The sequence below is a fragment of the Strix uralensis genome, chromosome 21 (assembly GCF_047716275.1).
Source record: "Strix uralensis isolate ZFMK-TIS-50842 chromosome 21, bStrUra1, whole genome shotgun sequence".
In the NCBI taxonomy this organism is placed as follows: Eukaryota; Metazoa; Chordata; class Aves; order Strigiformes; family Strigidae; genus Strix; species Strix uralensis.
This window is the reverse complement of record NC_133992.1, coordinates 12,175,550-12,198,488: the sequence shown is the minus strand read 5'-3', so window position 1 is coordinate 12,198,488 and position 22,939 is coordinate 12,175,550. Positions and strand designations below refer to the sequence as shown.

Below are 22,939 nucleotides of genomic sequence, written 5' to 3'. Positions count from 1 at the left end.
CAAGAAACTCACAGGAAAATCTTCCAGAGTTGTCTGTGGCAGCTGAAAGCACGAAGGGGCATCACTGAACCACCAGTGAGTTTGTACGCCGGGGGCAAGCTGACAGAGGCATTTAGCGCGGGGCTTCTGCTCAGATTCCTCCGTTGCCCGTAGTGACGGAGCAGCCTGGCGTTCAGGGTGTGGGAAACCCTGCCCCGCGAGGAGTCCTGATCCTCAGGTCATTTTTAGTATGATCTAGAACATTACTGGAACAGCTTAACTGCAAGTTTCAAACTGAATACGTAAATGTCTGCTGAAGGACATACTGGTTAGAATAAATGAATTGCATTATCTTTACCCTGAAAAGTGGAAACAGGGATCTATACTTTTTAAATCTCTATATTGCATCTGTCTAATTATCTCCACTTTTTCCACCTGGCTTACATGGTTTGAGAGAGAGGAATTATTTGCAGCTAGTTTGTTAAAAACGAAATCAGCTGCTGTATCTGAAATAACTTTGCTGTGAGTGAAGCCTAGAGTTAGTGGTGATAATCTATCACATATTCTAGAGACTTGCTTTTAATTCAGAGTATTTTTCTCTTGTCATAGGGACTGTTAAGTGTCTCTGAATATTCCAAGCTGATATGTGTAACTTAACAGTAAGGGTATTGTCTAATAAAGTACTTGAAACAATCTACTGTATTGAGTAAGCTGTTTGAGAGATGAGCTTGCTCCCAGAATACAGTTTGTAGTCTGCGCTGATGGACTGATTGTAATGGTATCATTAAACATCAACTGATACAGAAAATCAAAAGAATTCTCTGAAAATTAGTCTCACCTTTTTCTTGCCATCTTTTTCGAGTAGGAGCTGGTGGAAAGAACAAAGAAAATTTGAATTAATAACAAGCAGTGCTCAGCCTCGGGTGTTAAGCCTCATGAGTGTCCCAGTGTGAGGGGTAACTACATGTGGTAGGTATAACATAAATCAAGGAAACAAAGTTCAAGTCAAGCATGGAATTTTGGTTTTAACAAACCAAAACAGTGTATTTATATTTAAACTACGTTGTGAAAAAGGCTTTTTCCTCACGTCACTACTACTTCATCCTTTTGTACCCCCACTGACCTTCAACTTGGTAACTTTCATCTTTTCACTTCATGATTTGAGAGCTTGAATTTCTTAGAATGTTAAAAACAAACTGTACATGTTATTTTTATATCCTGTCTGCACGTTCCTTCCCTCTTGCAAAATTCAAAGCTCTCCACCAGCTAGATTTTTGGACAGATTCTGAAATGATAAAATAATTCTCTGGAACAGTGTAACTGGCCAGTATGTACAAGGCTCAGGATAGACAAAGCTGAAATCTTCACAACTGTTCTGTTGTTGGAAGTTTTACCCCTAGAACTGCATACAGAATCCATGTTCTCTTTTCCCTCTCCAAGTCCTTTCTCTCTCTTGGGGGGTGTGTTGTATGCACCTACGTATGTATATAGCTATGTAGTGTAAGGAGACTTCGAGAGGATTCATTGCCTTGTTACAGCAAGAGCCGTCTGAAAGCTGTAACAGTGAGTGCTACGAGCATGGAGACAGGATTTCTCTTCCACATAGTCCTAGCACTCTCTTGTTGTTGCCTGTGTCTTATCACAAAACAGGTCATGTATTTTTTCATCTGTTTTCTTCCCTTCTTTTGGTTTGCTACTGAAGTGTCTTGATGCTTAATGGAAGCCTCGACAGTGGGGAGCAAAGCACCTGCAACAGCTTTGAGCTGGGTGAGCAGAGGGCAGTTAGAAAAGCCTGTACTGAGTGACTGTTGCCCGAGCCAACGGTGGCCTGCTTAGCTTGGTCTGACACACCCCAGAAGTTATCTGCACTGAATCTTCAATATACCTTCCTCTTGGACTCTTTTTGCCTAGGAAGCACTGAAACCAGCCTGTAGTTGATAGATGCCACTTCTATTGTAATTGCCTAATTATTATTTTTGTCGTGGAAAAAGCAATAAGTGGACCCGACACCCTCCCTAGATGCTCAAGGCAGTCAACCATAGGACATGGGTCTCTGAAAGCCCAACTCTGTTAGCACTGTACGTGGAACGCCTCATACATTGGAATCCCTGTGAGGTCATCAGTGGAATGATGGGAATTGGGGAGGTAGTGGATTGCTGAAGCAGAACTTTACAATGAAAATATTGTAGATTCAGAGCACATGAGGTTTTCTTTCAATTTATAGTGGAGAGGATTGGTTTCTGTATGAAGAAAATGGTTTCCTCAAAATATGCATACAAACCCTGAAACAGAGAGGTTAACCTGTTAATTGTCTGAGGTATGGGCACAGGATTTAGTTAATTTTGTGGATGTTTCTGGTGCTTTATGTATTTATGGTGCCTGAACAATTCCTAGACCCTAATTCAATCATTCTATTAGTTCCTCACAATAAGGCTTTTATTTATAGCAGGGCAGGAATCCTAATGGCACTGCCCTAAAGTGTCACTAAATAAATTTAATACATGCATCTGGTAGTAAAAGAGCTACGCTTTCCCTTCCACCCCCTGAGCTATAGCTGTGACTCTTACGAGGGAGACGTGCAGCCCCGGCGTATGGAAATCAGGGCTAAGATTGTGCTCAGCACACGACACACTGTCTTAGCGCCAGCCTCGAAGCATCCATGGAAATGCCATGTGCAAGCATGTTTACTTTGTCCTGTAACAAGCTTTAGCTGTACTATAAAAATGTGTTTTCTTTGTAGATGTAAATGACTTCAGCAGTGTAAGCATGCAAATACACCTTGATGAGGCAACAGGGAGACAAGAGGACGTGTTTTTAGTTATTGTTGTTTCACTGAAAGTAGCAATGCCATGGCTAAACACTTCAGATTCAGCAGTCTTCTACAGTTAACACTGCAGATTTTTTTTTTTAACTGTCCAAAAGCTCCTTGGACTACTACTTGACAAGTCTTGGGAATACATGAAATCAGGGAACAAAGGTACCGATCTCTTCCATATAGTGCTGTGATGGTGATCCTTGAGAAAATAAATGCAGAGTTCTCCTGGGACCTGAGAGAAATGCTGTTAATACCAGTTTCCAGTGATTTATGGAGGACTTACCAAGTTATTTTGATGTCATTTTGAGTTGACAAGCTTGCTTGTGGATGCAACATACCCTAGACTTTTGTAAGGCGTTTGACTTAATACCATATGACAACTTAAACTGGTATGATACAAATTTGCTGTGGCAAATGTTAAAAAGATTAAAAAATGACAAACGGGTAGGTCTCAATGCAATTCTGAGTGGGAACTTGATCAAGCTGGCACAGTCTTAGAGTGACTGTTTGCCATGTCCTAAAACATTGCTGTTACTGGCCTGGGAGAAACACAGTATCAGATGTTAGCACCTTTTGGGTTTTTTAGATGGAAAAGTGACATAAATTTGGAGCTCTAGATAAATCAAGCATAAATGAATGCTTTGGTATAGTCAAAGTTACATGTTTGGGAACAAGGAATATAGACCATGTGTGAACATAAAGGGCTCCACTGTGTGAAGCAGTACTTGCCATAGTAGCTAATTAACTGCATGTGTGTGCACAATCTGACTTTTACTACTGTGCAAACAATGAAATAGTGCGTAGGAATTGAGGCTGCTACATCTGCATTTAGTTCTCCTGTAACTGCTGAGATGATACTTTGTCCAGTTCTGGTACAGGCTGCCCTAAGGACATCACTGAGCTGGAGGTTTCTGAAAAGGTGAGTGTAGAGCAATTACATCATCAGAAAGACTGTCACCAGGAGAATAAAGTTCTTGGAAGCAAACCAGCGAAGGTTAGGGAGTTTTTGTCCTGTCGGTTACGATCTTTACACGCACAAAGGAGCCAGTTAGAGCACAGCAACGCTGCCGTGGGCTTGGGAAGGGGTCTGGCTTTGTAGGGGGGAAACAGACCCTTGAAGATGGGTGTTAGCGGGGAGAAATGATTTAACTTGCTCTTCAGAAACTGGATGTGTGAACTTCTGTTTCAAGAGCATATGGAAGAGTGGAAAGCTTTTTTTGAACTACAGGGAAGTGATTTTGCAACAAAACAAATCATATTAGACCCTCCTCCTTCTTGGAAAATACTGGGCTAAGTCTCGGCTAGTGACTTTAGCACAGAAGTGAAATTATTTTGGTTTTTATTCTTTTTGCCAAACATGGTAGTATTTTAAAATAAGGCATTTATGAATAAGCTATCTGGATGTTCTTGCAATCTGACATCCCAGGCTGAGTAATCGGATGCCCTCTATTTTTTTAAGCACTTTACCGAACTCTTTCCAAGCCACTGAAATAGTGAAATAGCTGTATTTTTTAAACAAAATGTGCTTTACCTTTTTAGAACAAACACACAAGCTCTCGGAATTGAACCCTCCATCTCCCGTTAGCTGCTAAAGGAAGTAGCTGTCAAATTTGCTTGTAGTGAGAAGGGCGGCTGGGGCTGGAAGACATTACCATGGTCAGAAGCTTCCTCGCTGACCTACTTACACGGGACTGATCATACTGGATTAGACTCCAGCTTGCTAACCTGTCTCCAAAGTTGTTTTTGTGTAAGGTGAAGGGATCAGACACACAATGTCGCAAGACCTGCCTGCCTCTTCACCAGATTTTCCAAAGGACTAAGTACAATTTCACCCAGGCAAACTGGGGAGGAGATAAGGAGCTTCCTCAGGACAGTAACAGCTTTCCAGCACCCCGAGGGTGGTGTACAGGATGCTTTTCTGAGCAGACCCAGCAGGGGTGGTTTTTGGAGCAAGCTGCATTTATGAGCTATTTGTACCTGCAGTGTACATGGAACAAAAATTACTTCAGCCCAGGATGTCTTAATAATAGTGTATCTTCATCTCATTTCACATAACTTCAGAAATTGTCTTTGTTGGAAAAAAAACTACCTTGATGTTTGGGACCACGATTGAATTGTAGCTGTTGGGTGCAATCAATAAAGCACTTCTGTCTCTAAGATAAAATCAAAACAGTGGCTAATGGATGTTTAGAAAAGGATATAAGGAGGAGAAACTTGCATATTTCCTACTAATCGTCTCCTGTCTTCCAGACATTTTTCAACACACACACAGACTTCTGGAGACAGGCTTCTGTGCATTCAGTAACCATGAGTGCATTTTTCTTTTCATGAATTTGCACAGGTTCCCTGTGAACTTTTATCCCCCATCTTTTAAGATAACATTTGTTGCCAAGAAGATTATTGTCTATTAGATCCATAATTTTTAATAGAGAGGAATCTCAGGTGTCCTCCTGATGAATTCCTGCAGTTGTACTATGCCCTGACACATCTAATGCTGGGTAAGCAGCTTCTGGAGATATAAATAACATTGTCTCCTTTGGTATATTAAACATGCTAACAATTCTTCATCACTGAAACACTGTGTTGCTCTAGACCTAGGACGTGTTATATTTATTATGGTGGTGAATTTAGGGTAAGTACTGCTTCAGAAGATACTCCTATGCTGACTGCTCTACTTGGCTGGCAACTACGTCTCTGTGAAGATCAAAAACATTTCCCATTAGCTGTGAATTTAGGCATAGTTCCTGTGCCTCAGTTTCGGAAAGGAGGGAGATGATCCTAACTGCAGATGATTCTGTTACTGAGATTATTTTCTGCCTTTTAGCATTTTAGAAATTGCTGGCAGAGTCATCAGTATGACAGTCTTCACAAAAATTAGTTCTTCTGTTGCAGAGAATTGCCTTTTTGCTCTGAGCTTGGAACTAGCTGGACTTGGCCAGTCTCTTTCAGGGTAGGGAGGGCAGAAAATGCCTTCTGTTCTCATACTAGTCTCAACAGTCAAGCTGAGATTCCCTTGTTACTGTTTCTGAAACGTATAATGAGGCTGGAGACGATAATGTTAAAGAGAATCCTGGGTTTTGGGATTAAGGTCTCCTTTGTTTTTGATGAGCCAGTGCAGGCTGCAAAGCCTGTGTTGTGTGGACTCATCCTAAATGCCTGTCCTGGAACGTGTGTTCTACAAGGAATCCCTTTAATTTTTCAATGTGAGATACTGAAGAAATGCCCAGAACCCACATGTGCAATTGACAAACGTGGGAAAAAATCTTGCAAAGTAATCAGGAGAGAAATGTCAGGGGTTTGTTTCTTTTCTATGGCTTGATCTTTAAAGACCCTACTAAAACACGATCCCTGCTACAGAAGGGAAGGTCCGTTCCTGAGCAGGACGTTTCACAGGTGCTTCCTGCGACACCAGACCAGTGACACGACCCCCATTTCAACTACCGCAGCATGCCCCTGTTCACACCCTGACCACATGTAACAATATAAAAATACAGATTTTTTTCATATACTAGTTGGGACTTTTCTATTTGACTCACTGTTTGGAACGCTAGCAATTCTATCTGGACAAAGCTTAGGTTCTCCGCTTGGGAAGCAGTAAGGATGGAGAGGGATCAAATGAGGGATTTGCTTTTCATAATCATAATGTCTCCTCCCGATTCATTGATAACTTTCCCTTTGAAGATAATTAGTTTCTGTTTCTTAGCTTTATAACCCAGCAATTCTCATCTGACAGACTTCAAGATTTGGAGTTCTCAAAAGAAACACCTCTCAAATCTCACTTTTTTTCAGCTTCTGCAGCATGGCACCTCTGGGTCAATTTTATGCTGCCATCTTGTAAGACTCCATCTCATGATACAGTCAGTACAGTAAAGATTTTTACTTCCAATAACTGTAAATAACTGAAGAAGAGAAAATGACATTACGATGTCATTGTAATGAGCAGGAAAAAGACAGGTGAAGATCCGTCCTGTCATCCTCCCCATCCTCCTCCTCCCAGCCGTTGTGAGATTTATCATCACTTGCCAACATCTGGCTTAGCTGGAAGCGCGTTATTCTTTCAATGAGAAGTATGTCTTCCTCGTGAGCTGAACGGTGCTACACGCAGAACAAGTGCTCTGATCTCACTGAACTTTTGCAAGGTCCTGGCTCCCCATTTTCTGGGTTTGGTCTCCTGTTTAGTCACAGCAGGTACTGTGTGAGGCCTTAATGTATAGCGCTCCTTGCTGTCAGGGAAAAAACATTATTACATCCTACACATGGTCTAATCCATGCAAATGATGAATTTCCGCTACGTTTCACTGCTGTTTGTTCACATTTTTACACTGAATTAATTTAGCCTTGTTTACAAATGATCTAAACTACAGCGTGCACACACAGCATTGACTTCAGAGAACTTCAGCAATGCTTGTGATGCTTTTCTTTCGACTGCTTGTGTATGCCGCTCGGCCAGAGAGCAGCAGCATCTTTGTAACTGTTCTTCAGGTGTTAAAATATAAAATAGAAGCATCTTCAAAGACCCTTGTAGAATAACTAAGTATGATTTTTTGGGGGGGAAAAAAGGTTCATGCTGATATCTGGTTACCAGGCAAATATTCTGTTGGAAGAAAGACTTCCTCCCCCCCTCTTATATATTTAATTTCTTTGCTTTTGTGTGCTTTTAAATATTGGATGGATGTGGATACGACCCCCAGGTGAGCAGGACTCAGCCATTCTTTTCTGAATTATACGTTTAGCCTATTTAAATGAAGCCATCATGTGAAACAAAAAGGAGAAAATGTACTTATGTTCATTTAGAAGAATGATCTTTGGATAACGTCACCCAAATATTGCTGGGTTTTATCTTGCCTACAAAATAAATTGGTCCCAGTGTGCTGTGAGAGGCACATAAAAGTTTGAATATGAAAGTAGTATGAAATTCAGATGGCTTGGTAGAACTGGCTTTAGAATTTTGAAAAAATTGGAACGGATTCACTAAGTACAATTTATGAGGCAGTAACATACTGGAGATTTTAATCTGCAAATCTCAATCTACTGGCACTTTTTTTTGTGCCCTTTCTACTGCTGTTTGATTGTATTACCTATCTTTTCTCCTGGGGTGTGATGAGAGCACAACTGTTCTAGATGTGTTTTGTACCACAGCTCTCACAGCATGATAAGCTACAGAGACTGATGATGATGATAATTCTAAAATTTGGTTGGCATACTGTTCTTTGGATTGCAGGTTCTGCAATCACTTCATTATTTTTATAGTTTTCCTTTTACACTGAACTCATTGGTGTTTAGAAAATATTTTCTAGTATTTGAAGACACACCTTCTCCCCTTCCCTCTCCCAAATACTTACACCAACAAACTGGTGTGTTTGCATGATCTATGTTTCAGTAATTGCTTTCTAACCGGAACAATTAAGAGCTGTGAGAGGAGAGGAAATTTGCCGTAAAATGTTGCAAATGGAAATCTGCTTTTATGTGGTTTCAGAATGACAACCCAGAAAGCATAGGTGGATATACTCCAATAGTGTCAAAATTCAGATAGCAGAATCTTTATACTCAGTAAGTAAACACCGGGGGTTTAGGAGGGAAGTCTGGTTCTGCTCTCAGGCTGAGCAGTCCAAACCACCTATCCTTCGAGGGCACCACAAAGCTCACACGGATGATACAAACAAAATAGCCTCACTTTACACAAATATTTCAGTATGTTCTTCATTTCCAAAGCAGACTGCAGAAATATTGCATCTATCCACTGGCTACTGAAGGAAAAAAATGAATTAAATAGGGCAAACAAAGCCGAGGCTAAGCTATTATGTATTTCAGATTGCTTAGTATTTGGCATGTGGACCAAATGCTTTAGATTATAAGGCATAAGCCTTTCAGAACCTTAAGTTATTTTAAAATTAAATGGATGACAGGCACAGGTCCGCTGCATGGATTTGATTTTCTTTGTGTCTTAGCAGAAGTAGTAAGCAATGTCTGTAAGTATCTAATAAAGCTATTTTCTGCTATTATAGAGAGGTTTGCTATGAGAAACAGAATTGAGAGAGTACCACATTTTCAATAAAACAAATTGAACAGATTCTCAGAAATCTAGGTCACAGTAACAGATGACCTATACATGGTCCTAGTTTTTGATGCAACTGTCTAATCTGCTCTGAGAGTACTAGCCAGACATCATTCCTAATTGACCTTGATATTCAGTGAACAGAAAGAAAGCTAAAGCCACATGATATTTAAATCTTTAGCAGAAAAAAATATATGGCAAACTTGAATGCATTCTGTTTTATAACTAGAATCTGTATTTATCATGTGCACCTTGTCTGCAAACATGTTGATCATCTTAAAAATCTGAATTTGAGACTCCACCTAAAGAAATAAATCTGAATATGAATAGCCATTCATAACATCCAGTTCCAGAGGAGAGTTTTCATGTCCCTTGTATAACCATATTTTGTAACGCTGCTGCCCTGACAAGACTTTCCCAGACTTTCTCAGGAAGGTACAATGTCATCTGGCTAGGCAAGAGCTCTCTCCTTCCCTTGGACTAGTCAGATCAGCTCGAAGCACAAGACTTAGCGGTGCCCAGATTAAAGGCACCGTGATTATGTAAATGGAAACTGCTGACACCCCCGGGCACTGGCATGTGTGCAGCTGTAACTGTAAGGGAATATGGGAGACTGGAGATTACAGTATATATGGTTAAACCCTGACCACTTCTGTTCATAGACCAGACCGATCCTTTTTGTTCGTGACATCAGACTGGGGCTGCAGCGTTATTGACAGAAGGCACTACGGACACCTGAGGAAAGACGGGTGTGCACTGTTGTGCTAAAGTAAATGGATGGTTTGCCAGTAACCCTGAAAGAAACCAAGCAGTAAAGCCCCAAATGCTCATGTGACAAGATACTTTTCAAGACAACTATAAACTGATTTAGGTTACCAAATTAAGAATCAGTAAATGTACACAGGAATGTTTCAGAGTGACAACCTATGGTTTGCTGGACCTCCCCAGCTCTGTTTCAATGTCCCTGTATTTGGCAAGAAATGACCACGTCACTCCTGAGGTTCATTGTGCTGCCGTCGGAACACGCAGGTGATGCGGGTGTGAGTTGTGCTGCGGAGGAGCCCTCGGAAGCTGACGGCAGCGTCCCGTGGAGAGACACGTTGGTGCCCCATGTGCCGCTCCCTGCCCCTCCGCTTCAGCGCGCTCCTGGCCTTTCTGTGTCAGACACGGGTTAACCGCAGGTCTGAGTAACGTGGTGTTGCAAAGCCAAACTGCGTGCAAGTGGGAGGCAGGTGAGACTGAAAGGGAGCTGGTACCCGGCGGCAGAACGCCTCTGCTCAAGCCGATTGTGGCGGTCATTCACACACGCGTGTGTTTAGGTGGCACAACTAGTGTTAACGCAGACGGGGTTTTGGTATTGAGATGCAGCACTTCAGTGCACTCAAAATTTGCGGTTTTGTGCAATGCTCATTCATGGTGATTGCGTTCATTCCTTTGTATTCTGGTTCAGGACAGCTGCGGATGGTCCAAACTATTTTCAGGCCATACAGGGAAAGTAGGAATGACTGAAATGTATTTAAAAAGGTGATGTCATCAGTCTGTCTGTCTGTGTTCTTGTTATGAAAAACCCTGTGCTTTCATGTTGTCCTTAACATAGAAATACCCAATTGTTGTCTTCTGAGTTTTTGATGTTTGAAACTTTTGAGTGATATTAATCAATACTGTGGTTTTGAAATGATTACAGCATCTGCTTGCTATTATTAAGATAAAATGAAATTCTTAGGATTCCACATTTTTTTTGTTAAATCGCCAAGTGCATTGCTAGATTTCAGCATACCTGATGCGTTTTTATTGGCAACTAACCCTGTAATGCAATACTATATATTAATGAGTAGATTATATACACGCTGGTCTTTTGCATCAGCTGCAACTTCCAAGTCTGTTTGTTAGTGGTTAACAGGTTTCTTCTTTTTTGTGAGTCTTTATAGACTTTCTATTGGAATAGCCATAACTGGAGTTGGGAAAACTGACTTTTGAATTATCTGTTATTTCTATGTGCAGTTTAAAAAGACTGACCACCCGAGAACAGGCCTCGGCATCCTTTTCTCATGTGCATGACGGGATTGCTCCCAGGTCCGAGCTGAGTATGCAGATGTTTACAGGGGCGGGTTATGCCCAGCCATTCCTTTTATGGCTGTTTTGATTAGGCAGAAGCTCTTTTTGCCAACCTCTAATGGTCTGTTTTCCATTCAAAGTGATATGCTTAACAGGTATTCAAACTCTAAGACCCAGTTGCAAGGACAGAATTTAACTTTCCAGCATATTTTTTTTTGTAGGCAGCACTTTCAAGGGGTAGGTTTTAAAATCAGCCTACAGATGAATACCAAGCATTAGCAGTCTTACAGGTAACAGAAGAGGTTGCTGTATTTTAAGAATACCATGGTATTTAATCTAAAAGTTCTTTGTAGGTAAAGCCATCAATAACCTTTATTAAAAATATCCTTAATTTTGTTGTTCAAATGTTTATTTTAGGTAAGTCCTTCTGGGTTTGTAAGTACCAGCATGGAAAAAAAAAATTAAATCAAAATAGCTTGATTGTAATCTAGCCTGATTCTTATCACCTAGGTTTTACTGAGAAGTTATACACCCAAGCCATTGTACTACATCAGGAATAGAATTCAAGGAAATTATATAATTATTCAGACAAAACTGACTCCTGTGAAAAGTATTTACATTCACATTTTTACTTCTCATGTTCTGAAACAGCAGCTGCAAATTATGAGCTGGTCCCTCACATACATGGATATTTTCTTAATCTTACAAGTAGCACCTTAGAGAGGATTTAACTTCTTTCAAAAACTGTGTTGTTTTAGTCATCCAGTCTTTTTTTGCCCTATGTTGCTCAAAGGAGCAATGGAAGCAAGTCCCCTGTCTGCCTAACAGGCCAGTGCAGAGCATCAGCACGAGTCTGCCCGGGCATCGCCCAGGTGCCTTCAAAGATGGACCCTTTTTCCTCACTCTAAAATTCTTCCCCTTTCTCTGAGGTCACAAGGATTGCATTGATAAAAAACGCTTAAGAGAGGCAAACAGCTCTGCCTTTGTTTTCTGTATTTTATGATACTTTGTATCTCTGCAGTTCATAACAAAAACACACAATTCGCTCAATTTCATTGTTTTTCCTGGGTGAAGCAGAGGGCTAAGTCACTCCTGCTGTGCTTGTAGCAGTACTCGCATGTAGAGACACTCCTGGCTGCTCTCTAATGCTGCATCCCTGGGCGAATTTTAGGAGTCTAAATATCCAGCTGGACTGGGTATTTTATCTGGTGCTAAGTTGGTAGGGTAGGTAAGATCTATGGAAAATGAGGAGGAACAGGCCAAACCTTCCTGCTCTTTGGGTGAAGCTCGAACTGACTTCCGTCCCTCAGCTGAGGGGCCGTGCACAGTGAGGGGCAGGCTTTTCATCTAATAAAACCTGCTGGTTGGTTTTCTGATCTTGATAATTTCTGCTCATTGGCTCCAATCAGCGGATTAAAGCCCAGTCTCTGAGGAGTTCTCATTTTAACTCTAGACTGGGGGGAAAGTAGGGGAAATGGGAGGTACCAGACACTGAACATTTTGGTTTTGTTTTTCTTATTTATTTTGGTATTTGCCAAGTTGACACAACTGAATAATGCCCTCCTAGACAACTGATACAGGAGATGCACAGCGTTAATTTACTCAAACCTTTTATGATGAAATCAGCTGTCCAGCCTCATCCCCTTACAGCCACCATTAAAATGAAGTCCATTATAACACCACCACATCTCAGGCTAGACATCAGCTGCCTCAGAGACAAATCGCTGCTTTTCATAAACACTTTGAGGTTTTCTGTCCTCAAAATTCTTTTAATTCCCCCATCCCCCCACCCCACGTGAATTAAAATCTCCAGCCAGATCATGCTTCTGCCTTCCAGACACGGGGCAGCGACCACAGCTGAAAAGTAACCATATGGACTTCATGATTTTATGTACTGTGACCATAAAGCTTTTATGACATTCTAGGTGGTTAAAAATGGCAGTAAGGAGCTCTTAAACATGGCACAGTCATGTTGCTTTTCTGAACCGGCAGACCTGCCAACAGTGCATCAAAAGCTGTAATTTCCTGTGCACTGAAGCCCCCCTATCTCTGCTGCCTCCAGCTTTGTGTCCCAGGGCTTGTGCCTGTGTGCTAACAAATCTCTATTGTCCAGCGGGGCGAATAGTGGCTGGGACGAAAGAATTGCTGTCTGGTTTCTATTCAAATCCAGGTAGTCAGATATATGAATGGAGTTTCTCGAACAGCCATGTGAATAACCTCTGCTCTGCGTGGAGGCTGCAAATGCTTAACTGGCTGGCGGGTCTGTACCCCGGCGCCTCGGCTGCGGAAAGCACAAGAGTTTGAAATACACTTTTAATGCTCCTCGTGGCTTTTAATACTTATTAACTTTTAAAATATGCTCTCTCGCATTCCTGGACAAAACAAGGAGGGTAAATCATCCCCTCCTCAACTTTCTAAACTTGTTGAGGAATTCTACTCGTAGCTTTAAAAATGAGTTGGTTTTGTAAAGGAACCGATAGGAGAAGTTTATGAAAATTAAATTATTTTCTTAGAACATACCAGATTTCTAAGTGTATGTTGACCGAGTCTTTTATTGTACACAGAGCCCAGTGCCAGCGTCACAGTTAGTAACTGCAGATGGTCTGGGGAGCAAATACACTAATTTTCTTTTAGACTAAGTTACGATAAGAATCATTTCTGGTGTGATGGTTTGAGCAGGAACTGGAGCAATACTGCAAATCAGGGTTCATTTTCTGGCACGTTGTTTTTTTGTTTTTTTTTTTTTAAATTTTTCTGGCTAATGGTTTCGGTAATTAACGTCAAGTGAAAGAAGTCTTCGTGGAAGCGAGCCCTCTTTGCAAAGCTCAGCCTGGCACGGCCACAGACCCAAACCCCGCAGCCCCCCCCCCCCCCGCACCCCAGACCCACAACAACTGTCGCTATAAGCAGTCGCCGGTCGCGATATCTCCCGCCCGCGGGATCCCACCGCTCGTCCCCGCAGGTGCCACCGGAGGAGGACCGAGCCTCCCCGGGGCGGCGGAGCCAGACAAAAGCGGGGCACCGGGGGTGTGTGTGGGGGGGCATCTCCCTCCTTCACGTCCCCGCCTCCGCGGCAGCAGCGCCCGGCACCGCCGAGCCCCGCGTCCCGCGGGGCTCGGCGGTGCCGGGCGCTGCTGCCGCGGAGGCGGGGACGGCTTGTCTGGGGGCTGCCCCCCTCCTTTGTGTCCCCGTCTGGCTCAGTTCCTCCCCGCCAGCCCTCGGGCGACACGCGTGTCTGGTTACCGACCCAGACCCGGGAGCAACTTCCAGCGGTGGGGAATCGCTCGAGTTTCTCCTTCTTCTTCGGGGGGGAAACGGGGTGTGTGTGTAAGGGGGGGGGAATATCGCCTGTTCCCCCCCACCCCCCCCGCCTTCCTCCCCGGGCAGCCGTAGGGAGCGGCTCCCTCCAGCTGTGTTACATTAGCAGATGTGTGTATATATATATATATATATTTAAAAAAAAAAAAAAAAACCACGCTTCTGGTCGGAGAACAAAGGAACACGTGCAGAAATGAGACTGGGGGGAAAAAATTAAAATACCCCCCTCCCTAACAGCACGTCGGGACACAGCGCGGCCCCCGCCTCCCCCCCCTCTACCCCACCCCACCCCCGGCGGCGTTAGCAATTAATTGCAATTAAAGCCTTACCTGGCGGGGCGCTCCGGGGGAAAAAGGCTCCGCGCTTGGTTCGCTCTCCCCCCCCCACCAAAAAAAAAAAAAAAAAAAAAAAGTTGCTGCCGGCACAGGGCAGGACAGCAGCTTCCCCCGCCGAACCTGAGGCGCGGCCCCGGCCACGGGAAAGGCGGCGGAGTTCCCCCGCCGGGCCCCGCCGGTGCCCCCGCCGGCCGCGCAGCCCCGTCCGCCGCCCCCCGCCCCGCTATATAGGGCCCAGATGACGGGCAGGGGCGCAGCCGGTCATGTGAGCGTTACGGCGACGCTGATTCGCTGTCCCGGCGCGGGCTCGCATTCCGATTGGCCCGCGCCCGCGCACCGGAGGGTTCTCCCACCCCCCGCCCGCCGGCGGGCCGCAGGCCGGGGCGCGGGGCCGCTTGTTTGGGTGCCGGGAGGCGGCGGCGTTGTCTGAGGGGCCCGGCGCCGCCTCCGCGCCCCCCAAACCCCCCCCCCCCACCACCACCCGCGTCCTCCCGGCGGGCGGCCCCGGGAGCGCTACCGCGTTCCCTCCCCACCCGGCGAGGGATTTATATTCTCCCTCCATCGCACAATGCGATCAAAACACCCCAAAATGACACCCTGCCCCCCCCCGCTCCACTCCAGCCCCGGGGAGACGCACCGATTCGCCGCACCGCGCCTCCCGCGACGCCAAAGCAACACGTTGGGTGCCCCCCCCCACCCCGCGCCCTCACCCTTTTGTGGGGTTGTCACCCTGATTCCGGTATCCGGTCACGCAGGGGCCCACCGGGACGGTGCCCGTTCGCCCGGGGGCCGTGACACGGGCCCTAATCCCGGCAGACAGTCGGGGGCTGCTCTCGTCAGCATCCCCCGAGCCTCCCGTCGGCCTGGGGATTGATTTTGGGGGGCTACCGGGAAACTGGGTCACTGTGCAGCGCGGCCCGGTGCGGCCCCTCCGCAGAGCAGGGGAACGCAGCTTTCCGTTATTTCATGTGAGTCAACTTCGTATTTATACCTAACGGCAATAACGGCTCCTAGTGAGGTCCCAGCGCTTCTCGAGTACGCTGTGGGCTGCTGGAAAGTGTCACGGGGATTGACCCCTCCAGAGCGGCTGGACATCTCCCGCCCCATCCCCTTGGTAAAGCGGCCTCTGAACGATCCATACCACCGAGGGGACTTTCCATCTGGTTTGCCAGTGTCCCTGTTAGGAACGACACTGCCGTGGAGCGCGGCAAGAACAACGGCTGCTGGTTTTATTGCAGGGCAGAAATAAAATGCCTTTAAGCACGTTCTCCGATGAGACCACCTGACGATAAATTGATTCCACCAACTTGCTAGTTTTGGTGGTTTTAGACTAACAGACCTCAAAGCAGTTCCCTCGGACTTGTCTGTAACCTCTCCCTGTGCTGGAACGGTAAAGTGAGACACTCAGATGTCTCAGGAATTCGGAATTGTGTAACGAGGATGCACTAACTTTGGTTTTGGGAAGTGTTTTCAGTGAGAACGCAAGGCTGGAGATAAATGGAGAGAAGTTAATGTTTTGTTCCATTTTCTCATTCTCATTCTTTTCCAGTGTTTTTAGTCTTCTGCTTTTTTCAGTCGTTGACCTTTCTTTCTCCCCTGAGGACATTTTGACACAGGGAGACCAAAGTACCGGCACCGTCCTTGGAGTGGAGGTTGGACGAGATGATTCCTGAGGTCCCTTCCAACCTACACTCCATAGGTGAAACACGCACCATAGGAAAGGTTCTCCTTCTCTAACACTACATGGTTGTTCTCTCTCTGTGTTTTGCTGCTGTTAAAACACTCCTAATAATGACTGTGTCACCCTACTGCTGATTCTGGATTCCCCTGCTTCGGCAGTTCGACATTCCCAGCTCCCCGAGGCAGTGAGCACACACTGGTGAGGCCGCAGGTGACAGATTGGAAGGAGGGTGCTGCAGCAGTAACGTGGTTCGTGCCCTTTCGTTGGTCTAGCAGAACTTGGGTTTGTTGAGCATTTTTGGACGTGTCGTGATGTTGGCATTAGCAGCCCCTCCTGGGACATGGAGCAGGGGAGGGGTGGGTCAGAGGTCTCTTCTGGGCATTCTTGGCATGGATTTCTGTAGAATTCACCCTCAAGGGCTGGATGAATGCAGAAATGGAAAATGAAAATGAAATGAAAGATGACAGTTACATGGAACTTGTCCAAAAGGAAGCAATTTGAAAAAAAAAAAAAAAAAAGGTTAATATGCTGCTTTAATGGTGACCCAGGCTTGTATCAGTGTCACACAGCTGCTATTGATGTGGATGAAGAGGTTCCCACCTCCTGTCGTGAGTGTGAAGGAGATAGCTCCTATCTGCTGTCCGTTCTGCCCACAATAATCATTCTCGTAACTTCTCCAGTTTCCAGGCAGCTTCCTGTCTCCTCTTTCAAAGATTATCTTTCACTTCTTGAGTCACTCGGCAATTCTTCTAAAACGCAGTTATACTATTGTTAAAATACGTGTTCTTGTGCATACTGGGGTGTGAATGCACTTCTGAGTGGTCAGTTACGGGTCGTGCTGGCTGAAAAGCATACAGTATCTTTGATCCTATTTCTGAAAAATAAAAAATTAAACTGCAAGAGTGTCTTTGAGGGTTGTATGGTCTTTTTGAGCCATCTGAATGGCTACCGAACTCTAGGAGCTTTTACAGACTCCGGTGCATGGCTTCATAGACCTACTGTATTTCCCAGGCTCCATGCGGTGCCTGAGTAATGAAATCTTTTAATGTAATATCCTTCTGTTTTCTGCTAATGTTTATTCTTAAGACTTGCTTTAAAAAAACCCAAACAAGTGGGTCAAATTTTATTGAAAAACATTTAGATCTATAGCCTAGATTGGATTCCAGCCGAGTGCTCTTGGGACATTAGAAATCCTGAATTAGCAGTTATTTACTGCTGTCTGCCTGATACAAGATTGTGATAATTTTAAAACTTTGGTAACTAAGAGTCAGAAGTCCTCTGGTAAACCAATTTTAAGATTTGCAGAAATAATATGAAAGTCATCAGATATGGAATATTAGGGTCTAGAAAAAGAAATGGTGTCTTGGCATAGCATATAAACATAATCGTATCCCAGTCTCCAGCTGCCTTTTTCTGTCTCCCTTGTCAGAGGTGATCTTCAAATGGTTAAGTTGCTTGAATGTTTTGAAGCTCGTCCTAATTATGTTGCTCTCCTTATCGAAACACTAGGTCCTGTTCAGTTGGATGTACATCGTGATTGCTAAGTTAGAGCCACATTTCACTAAATCTATGGAAAACATCATTTTCCACTGGAAATGATCTGCTGGAGCCGTGGTGGAGAACAAGCTCCCCAGGCAAGGGCACCGCAGCCGAGGATGTTCTGCCGTGGCTGTTCCTGCAAGCAGGAGCTGGGCCCTGCAGGACCCTGTCAGTTGTGATGGGGCTGGGAGGAGGAGCGCGGGGGTTGACAGTTTTCGACCCTTAGGCCATTTTACAGTGCTGTAATCAACTTTGTCTTATATTTTGCTGCATAAAATTTACCCAAGTCAAAAGGAAAAAGCAGTGGACATCTGTAGAGGCATCTGAAAGAGAGGTAATGCCAGTACTCCCTTGAGCTTCTCCCAGTTATTCTTGAGTCTTTCTGGCAGTTCCTGTCCTGGAGAGAGGCTGTGACAAGACAGAGGAAGGAGGAAGGAAAAATCTTCCTGTAAGTTTGCTCAGATCCAACACACTTGACCCTGACACTCATCTGTCTGGGTCAAGCGTGTCTCGTTTCTCTTGATACTTCAAGTCCTTAAAGATACCTTAAGGAAGTGAGAGCTTAAATGGTGGATACTCGTCTTTTTCTGCCTCTGTATCGTCTTTATTGTAGCTACAGAGAAATCCAGAGTGTTAATGTGACTGTAGGATTTGTGAGCAGGGCACTCTGCTGTTTTGTAAACACTTCTGATGAACGCTGGCTGCCCCGTCACCGCAGCGGCGTCGGGACCGGGGCACGCTGGCTCACTGCGGTCGTCATCCGCATCAGTGTTAACTTTGCTGAGGGGTGAAGTGTATGTGAGAAACGTGAGAATATTTAGAAACCAGAAAGTTGGCTCTTAGCAGAGATGCGGTTTGACAGTGGGGTGAAGAGAAAGCAAAGGGGCTTAACTGATAAGAGACACCTTCAGACAAATTCACAATGATACAGTGTTTTACTGTCCATTTGCTGGCCGATTACATTTCATTAACACGTTACAGCAGCCTTCAGCGTGAAGGCCAGCGCTTCTTTTCACTATAAAATAGTTCCTGCAGTTGAGGGCTGTGCTAAGCCTGAGTTACTGCTGCTCAGTCTGGAGTGGAAGTGCCATCCTTTTCGTAGTGTAGTACAAGTTCCGGGTCACTATTTTTCCTCAGCCCTCACTTCCGAAGAGTGCGAATTAAGTCATGGAAAACCAAGAGCCGTTGTGCCCACGTGAGCAGATCCTGGCTCTGAGACAGGAGCCTGGAGTCCTGCACGGCACAACCTCCCTCTTCCACTGCCCTGCTGCGTGGCGTGGCGCTGCTCACACCGGCGAGGTTATCTTCTTATCCCTCCCCATCACCATTCCTCTTCCTTTCCTTGGGTAGTTGAAACGTGCCTATTGTCGAGTTCATTCAGACAAGATTATAAAACAAAGTATTTAAGAAAATAGTTTAGAAAAAGTTAATTTGGGTCAAAGAGGGATTAACTGTGGAAATTGTTTCTACTTGTACATCCTTCTGCTAAGAGGTAAGCGAGGAAAAGCTTGAAAATAAACCTTGTTGAGCCCATTTTTTGAGTTACTTTGTATGTGCTCTGTCCTTTCGGTAGCTGTCATTACTTAAATCCATCTAACTCGATGAGGAAGGAAGGGGATTCAGTTTGAGAGCAAATTCAAAGTGAAAAGATTTGGCCAGTGGCATGGTGAAAGGGATAATTGTAGGTAGAACAGGATTAAAGAGAAGTATTCTTGGTACTGACCACATGGTTCAGAGGCCTCTACTTAACACTCTTTGCAGTCTTACTTAAAGCCAACGTTGTGTCTCTTTTGCATGAAAAGGGAAGGAGAAAATTCATGTTTAAAAAAATCAGCATGAAACTGAGGGAGATAGAAATTTTTTGACAGAATTGATAGAAATTTATGAAGACTCATTCCAAAACTTCAGGAGCGACATCTGGGAAGGACCGTGTCAGGAAGGACACTTGGATTTGGGTGGAGCTGTCCCTGCCAGCCGTGCCCGCAGCTGGCCGCTCCTCGGGCGCGGGGGCCGGAGCTGCCCGGCTCTCTGGGGGCAGCAGCTCGCTGCTGGCATCCGGACACGGCGCGGGAAGAGGCCTGGCTGCAGCGTTCCCCTGGTTCATCGTGCAGGGGGGAACCATTAACAAACACCAGCGGATTTCATTCCTGCTTCGCTGTGCGTATAGCTTCCTCTCTGCTTTAAAACCTCAGTTAAAAAAAGTAGCCTTCAAAAGTGGAATGACGTGGGCCTTTATTCCCATGTACTACCATTAAAATGTTTTCTGTACACAAAACAGCGTAGTGTTTTATACTACGGCATGGCGCAGTGACAGTTACACTACGTGTTGTGCAAAGTCAGTTATCCTGACAACACTGAGAGTTTGGGAGTAGCTTGAATTCTCTCACTCGAGAAGTAAACAAGAGGGAAAAATGAAGGCATAAGACCAAAACTAAGTCAGTGGAAGAGCCAGAAACGGGGTCTGCTAACCCTGTGCATGTACTTGTTTTTTAGGGTATGCTGCCAGTATTAATAACAAAAGAATTGGCTCAGTTTCCATATTTCAGCTATGAAAAATGCATGTCTATATTCTTGTAATCAGGGGAGCACTTGTACTGAAAGAGAGGAACGCTGCAGGTTAGCACTCTGACAGTGTCCCTGTGGCTGTCTTTTTCTCGGTGGCTGTCACCTTCTGTAGTCATCAAGTGGATAAAGAAATTTTGTCATGCTGCTTCATGAATGAAGCCTGTGCTCTTAAAGAGCATAAGAATTAGCTCTGAAGTATGCATTATCACAAAGCCGAGGATGATGTTGAAAATCATAAAAACTAAAATATACTTTCACTCCATTTTCCATTTATAAACTAAAATATACTTTCACTCCATTTTCCATTTCTCTTATCATGACTCTAAGGAGGTACAGAGCCTGGTTCTAGTTTGTCATGGTTTTTTTTTCCTGGCTGCTGCTAAAATGCTTGGGATTGTGGAGAGCTACCAGCCTTTTGCTTTTAGCATCATTCAAAAACCTTCCATTTAGAAACCATTCTGATATCTTGGTGGTTTTTTTCTTCTTCGTCTTTTTTTAACTACTAAGGAGATTTGCATGAAAATGGAATCATTGTTTCTGAAGAGTTCCATCTGCTCCTGCTGCTTATTCTGTAGCTGAAGTCATAATCCTCTGTTTGTGAAATTTCCCATTGAAGAGATTTTTGGCTTGTTATAGTTTCAGCACAAAATTTCAGAACAGAGGAAATATAGACACTTCACCTAAAAAAAAAGAAGGCAAAAGCCTTCAGATGACATCAGAACTACATCTGCAGTCAATAACACTGTAATTCTGTAGGGACTGAGGGAATAGGAAATAGGACAGTAAGTGAGGTGTGCAGGGCTTGGGGTGGGAAAACGCGTTTCCTCACAATGTCAGAGCTTTGGCTGGGTGTAATGAAGGAATAATAATTTTCTGGTTGGCTCAGTATATTAGTATTTCTTTTGGTTGAAGTCGAGGGGCAGGGTTGATTCGGGGAATGCTCAGATCAGCTCGAGAGAAACGAGCAAAGTCCCTTTAAAAGAGCTTTAGCCAGAAGGGAACGGCTGGGCTTCTTCCGAGCAGGGCGGAGGATCCCTCGGATGGGTGTTCGTGTAGCCGCTCTCACAGCCCTGTTTCTACGTCAGAGGAATATTCTGCAACCGAGAACAGGATTTTTGGTCGCTCTGATTCCTTCTCTTCCTGGGATTTATGCATTTTACATACATTTACGTGTAATGGCGTGTTTGTGTGTGCCTGAATGTAAATGCTGAACACATTCTTCCAGTCGAAGCAGTAGGAAATGGAGAATCCCGTGGGCTGGGAGGTGACACTTGTCCTGCTAGGACCTCTGTCGCTATGCAGAAATACTGCAGGAAAGTGGGTCAGGGCGAGCAGCGCCGGGAGCAGCCGCGCTGCAAACCCACCGCAGAGGGCTGGCGGCTCCCACCACGCGAGGAGGGCAGCAGGTCACCGTAAGGACTCGAGCGTGGACGGGGATAACGTGTGTGGCTGCGACGAGCCTTCCTTCAAAAGATATTCTGACAGAATTAGTGACCTCATTTTGCATCCTCATTTATGGGATTGTTTTCTGCACCACGTGCGGTATTTGTGAAAAACATTGCATATGTATGAACTAGGCTGTGCTGTAAAGTAGGTAATGCATAGTTCTGCTTAGGAAGAGCAATTCATCTCAAACATTAGGCATTTTCTCTATTAATTAAATTGCGGCGTGCACGTGTACCCCAGTGTGCAGTACCTGTGCTCGAGGGCTGCCTGTTAACCCTTCCCGAGAGCAGCAGCTTCCAGAACAGCCTTCCCACCCTCATCGCTGCAAACGGGATTTGCCCTGCTCCTGCTCCTGCTCCTGCTCGCGCCCTGCGCTCTGGGTCCCTCGTGGCCCCTGTGAGGGCTCTAACGGCACGTCCCTCCTTTTCTGCAGTCCCGCCCTGGGCGATGGGGCGGCGGGTCACGTCCCCCTGCACGCCGTCCCCCGGCTGGACCCCGGCCGGGCTGCTCGTGTGGGTCCCGCGCTGGGTTGTTTTAGCTTCTCCCTGTCTGTTGGCTGCTGAACTCTCTACCCTTTGTAAACTCTCTCCATGAATTCATGGGAATTGGCTCCTGTAGGTTGTTGGTCCACAGCTCTGTCTGCAGCTCAAGCATAACCTTTAACAGTTTTTCAGTTCTGTATACAAATCAGATGTATAATTTACCTCTTTAGGGACAAAGGATAGCTGATATCAACAAATCTGCATGCTTTGCATGCAGTCGTGCTTTGTAAGCTCCACAGGAAATATACTTAGCTAAACAAAGTCGTAATTACGTGCAGCTTCCCACCTCTGTTTTCTTGCTGTTCTGTATCACGTTAGCGCTCAAGTACCAGTTATTTAGGAAAGCTCTCCATGTATGCCTCATGCCCAATCAGTCTCTTGCTCCCTTCTTGCCAGCTTCTTCTTCTCCTCTCTCTTCTCTCCTATGTGTCCCTGGCCTTCAGAGCCTTTTAAAGAGATAATTTAAGTCTTGCCAGGTAAAGCCTGATCACTTGGGCTGGGGGAGGCACTGCTCAGCTGCTCCCTGGCTGGACGAAGTTTGGTCGGGAGAGGCTGTCCTGCACTGCCTAAAGGCCATCTTTTCATCCCAAATCCGCAGTTCCTACCATC

General features: G+C 45.0%; 1 protein-coding gene across 3 annotated transcripts in view; it reads left to right on the top strand.

Moving 5' to 3' along the window:
• Positions 1 to 22,939, top strand: part of NR6A1 (nuclear receptor subfamily 6 group A member 1) — a 97,470-nt gene that overhangs the window by 27,581 nt on the left and 46,950 nt on the right. The window lies entirely within an intron of this gene.